This window comes from Hipposideros armiger, unplaced genomic scaffold (genome assembly GCF_001890085.2).
Source record: "Hipposideros armiger isolate ML-2016 unplaced genomic scaffold, ASM189008v1 scaffold_43, whole genome shotgun sequence".
NCBI classification, from domain to species: domain Eukaryota; kingdom Metazoa; phylum Chordata; class Mammalia; order Chiroptera; family Hipposideridae; genus Hipposideros; species Hipposideros armiger.
Window position 1 is genome coordinate 1,672,470 of NW_017731393.1, and position 4,902 is coordinate 1,677,371.

At 41.7% G+C, this 4,902-nt stretch overlaps 1 protein-coding gene across 13 annotated transcripts in view; it reads right to left on the reverse strand.

Moving 5' to 3' along the window:
* The window catches only part of MARK3 (microtubule affinity regulating kinase 3), an 89,586-nt gene that overhangs the window by 55,814 nt on the left and 28,870 nt on the right, over positions 1-4,902 (reverse strand). The window lies entirely within an intron of this gene.

Below are 4,902 nucleotides of genomic sequence, written 5' to 3' on the forward strand. Positions count from 1 at the left end.
AGACTAAGTGTGGTGATCACTTTGTAAGGTATATAAATGTCAAATCACCATGTTGTACACCCAAAGCTAATATTATACGTCAACTACACTTTAATAAAAAAAAAAAAAAAAGGGGGGGGTGGCTGAGTAGCTCAGGTTGTTAGAGCGCAGGCTCATAACACCAAGGTTGCCGGTTCGATCCCCACATGGGCCAAGGACCTGCGCTCTCTACAACTAGATTGAAACAACTACTTGATTTGGAGATGATGGGTCCTTGAAAACACTGTTCTCCAAAAAAATTTCTTTAAAAAAACAAAAAAAAGGGAAAAGCCCTTTAGGCAGTTAAAGAAGGAAAAGAAACTAGTTCCAGACCAATCTGTAGGCTAACCAAGTGAAATACAGAGGGTGCCAAAAAAAAATGTGTACACATCTTAAGAAAGAAAAACTGTATTAAAATTTTAATACTCAATATATACTGATAACAAAAGATGAATACAAGTCATGTTTGAATTCTGCAATTACGAGAGGTGCTCAAAGTGGTTACCATCAACATCCAGACACTTCTGATTATAGCGAACTACTGCTTCAGCAACACTGACCAAAGTGTCCACGTGTATACATTCTTTGGCACCCCCGTTTGATATACAGAGGCAACAAATGGGTCAAAAGGCTGTGTACACCCCAGGCAATCTAAAAACAAGCCATTAAGATACAGAAAGAAAGAACTATAGCTCCACGTTACATGCACTTATCTTTAAAAGGAACATAAAGTCAGTTTTATTAATATCTACTGAGTGGACCTATACCAGCATCCTCTCCTGGTAGGTTTGTCATTTCTAGCATAAAAGTGATTTCTAGGAACTAATGATATCCACAATGGGGGGATGGGGTTGACAACAGAGGATGGAAGGGAAAATAAGTGAAGAGACAGGCTTTGTCATGGACTGGGGAACATAATGAACTCAGCTTTGCACTGAAGGTCCAGAACAGCAAATGACCTTAGCCCATATGGCTGAGGCCAAGTTTCACACTATGCATCCTTCAGAAAACAGATCCTGTAAGAAGCACCACTGAAGAAAGGGACAGTAGTCAAAGTCTGGGGAAAGCGCTGGAGATTCTCTATGTCAATGGTTCTCAAACTTTTTATTCTCTTTTCCACTCTTAAAGATTACTGATGACCCCCAAATGTGGGTTAAATCTATTGATATTTATCGTGTTACAAATGAAAGCTGAGAAAGTATAAAAACAAGTGCTGAACAACTCATTTCAAAATAATAATAGTCAACATATGGTGCAGGGAAAACGATATCTACATGCAAAAGAATCAAGTTGGACTCTTAACTAACATCATATACAAAAATTAGCTCCAAGTGGATCAATGACCTAAATTAAGACCTAAAACTACCAAACTCTTTGAAGAAAACAGGGCAAAAGCTTCATGACATCGGATCTGGCAATGATCACTTAAATATGACACCAAAGGCACAGACAACAAAAGAAAAAAAAACAGACAAACCGGATTTCATGAAAAATTTTAAATTTTGAACATCAGAAGACAGTTTAAACAAAGTAAAAATGCAACCCACAGAATGGGAGAAAATATTTGCAAATCCTATATCCAGTAAGGGATTAACCTCCAGAATACAGAGAGACCTAAAACTCAACAAAAAACACGATTCAAAAGTGGGCAAAGGATTTGAAGAGACTATCTCCAAAGAAGAGGTACAGATGGTCAAAAGCATGCAGAAAAGATGCTCCACATCACTAACCATCAGAGAAGTATAAAAACTACGACACTACTTCACACACATCAGGATGGCAACTGTCAAGAATAGTAAATAAGTAAGTTACATAAGCCTTGGTGAGGATGCGGAGAAAATGGAACCTTGTGTACTGTTGGTAGAAATGCAAAATGGTACAACCATTGTGGAAGGTAGTATAGAGTTCCTCAAAAAATTACCATATGATCCAGCAATTCCACTTCTGGATGTGGATCCAAAAAAACTTAAAAGTAGGGACTTAGATACTTATATACTCATGTTCGTAGTGGAATTATTTACAATAGCTAAGATGTCGAAGTCACCCGAGTGTCCACCAAGAGGTGAATAGAGAAACCTAATGTGGAATTACCCACACAATGGAATATTATATTCAGCCTTAAAAAGAAAGAAAATTCTGGCATGTGCTACAACATGGATGGACCTTGAGTACGTTATGCTTAGTGAAATAATTCAGTCACAAAAAGACAAATACCGTGATTCCGCTCATATGAGATACCTCATATGAGATTCCGCTCATATGAGTCAAAATCAGGAGTGGTGGAAAGTGGAATGGTGGGTGCCAGGAGCTGGGGGAGGGCAGGAAGGGAGTTTAATGGGGCCAGAGTTTCAGTTTTACAAGATGAGAAGAGTTTTGAAGATGGATGATGATGGTGATGACTGTGCAACATCATGAATGTATTTAATGCCACTGAAATATACTTTAAAATGGTTAAGATGGTGAAATGCTATGTGCATTTTACCACAATAAAACAATTAAAAAATAAATAAGCCCACTACATGTTATTACAAATAACATTTTTATGAAATTATCTTATGTCCTTCTGTATTCAATCTGTTGTGCTATCACATATCTGTAGCATCCGGAAAAATTCTATTATGCTTTATGCTCATGAGAGAAAATGGAAAAAGCAATTAATGTCTTAATATTACAAAAATAGTTTTGACTTTACAGACACTCTCCAGATGGTCTCAGAAAACCTCCAGAGGTCCCCATGCCTACTCCAAGACTGCTGCTCTACTTCGGATGAACACGTAAAGCCACGCTTAACTTTGCCTAAAGCTTAGACCTCACAAGTTATTTGATGACTCCTACAAGCCTATTAGCCTACAAAGCAGCTACGGGAGGGGAAGGGAAGAAAGAGGCTGCCGGAAGACACCCAGTGAGTCTGCCCCTGAAAGAAAGGAGCCTACCATCCCTCGCCCCTGCATGGGGGAGGAAAAAAATCAGAAATGGAGGAAGAGTGGGAAGTTAATGAGTGTGTGTGCCTGAAAACTACAAAGCCAGAATTCCCATTCTGTATTCGGAAAACGTTAACACCTTGATGGAAAACACAGTAAATACAGCCAAAGGAGGTACAGGGCGCGGGACTGTGCTCACAGTGAGCGCCCCCAGCCACAGGCCCAGCCAGCACTGCTACACAGCAGCACTCAGTGATGCCTGCGGGGCTGGTGTGAGGGCCTGAACACTCCTATCATCTGCAACTGCACAGTTGGGTGGAGACGAAACACTGGAGAAATGGGGTTTCTGGTGTTTTAACAGATACTAATGTGGGTTAAAAATTACATTATTTCAAAGTTGAAAGAATTCATTTTCTTCAAACTTTACTTTCCTAAGTAATTTGATGTGGTATACTTGGACCTCCCAATTTCCAAAGAGCCCCCTTAGATGTACTGTTCTTTTCTGGCCACCATTCTGTTTTCTTCCTCTTCCTCATGGCCACGCCCATCAAATATGCCGCCTTTCCAGTTCCTCTTCCCTCTGATCTTCTGAGACCTGGTTTCCATTCTCATGACTGGACTCTTAATCACTGGTTTCTTCTGGTTCTGTTCAATATCCACTTTCTATTCTAAAACTTCTATTCTCATTCTGTTCTTATGCATTTTCATTTTCAAGTAGTGCTATTCAAACAGTATCTAAAGCAAAAACAGGAGCTCAAATATGTTGCATTCGGCTAAATCAAACTGAAGAAGAGGCATTTTATCAAAAGCAAGTGTCCTCAGAGTGAAACACAGTCATTTAATATGACATGTGTGTGCGTGTGTGAGCGTGTACGTGTGTGTGTGTGTGTGTGTGTGTAACTGAAGCCTGAGGAGGAAGCTCCTAATCCCCTCTTCCTTCCAGCTCCCTGCTGGGATGACTCAACTACCAAAATAACCTTGGCCCATAGCTGGAGCCTGGAGGACAGCTCAAAACTTGAGGTCACCCAAACAGGCAACTGTGGGGCATTACTGCCTCTGAAAAATGGAGACTGGCGAGAAGACCACCCATTCATTCCCAAGATTATAGAGGTTTTTTTGTGTGTGGGGGTGGGGGTGGGGGTGGGGAAGAAGGTGTGCACACAGCAAAAGGGAGTTCACTAGGTGAGGGAAGAGGAGTGTCCCTACCACTTGTGTGAAGTTCTGGGAAATTCCATTTCTTCACCCTGATGCCAGAAGCAAAGTGGAAAATTACAAAACAGGGATAAAGGGAGCTCATTCACAAGGAGGGCTTCCCCCAGCATTCCTCAACCAAAAGGGCCCAACAACCCCGAGAAAACACCCACCAGACAAAAATCCTCATCTTCTACTTCCTGTCAATTCACTATTGCTCAGAAGATCCTAACATCCTGCTCCTGACAGGTGTTAAGGCATCCGCCACCACTCAAAGAGCAGACGACAAAAAAAGATCCCAAGTCCTTTAGGACACAGGAGCCCGGAAGATGGCATATTACTCAGCTTGGGCCACCATAACAAAAAATACCAGACTGCGTGGCTTAAACAGCAGAAATATATTTTCTCACAGTTTGGGAGGCTGAAAGTCCAAGATCAGGGGCCAACACGGTCAGTTGGTGGTGAGGACTCTCTCCTTGGCTTGCAGATGGCTGCCTTCTCACTGTGTCCTCACATGGCAGACAGAGAAAGCAAGCTCTCTGGCATCTCTTATAAGGACACGACCCCTACTGGATCAGGGCCCTACCCTTATGACCTCATTTAACCTATTACACAGACATGGAAAACAGATTAAAAAAAAAAACCCAAGGGTTGGCCGAGTGGCGCGATGGTTAAGAACTGGCTTGGGATGCCAGAGCGCCCCGGTTCGGATCCCACATATGAGGGCCAGTGACACTGCCCTCTACAGCTAAGATGCTGAACAACAGCTCAA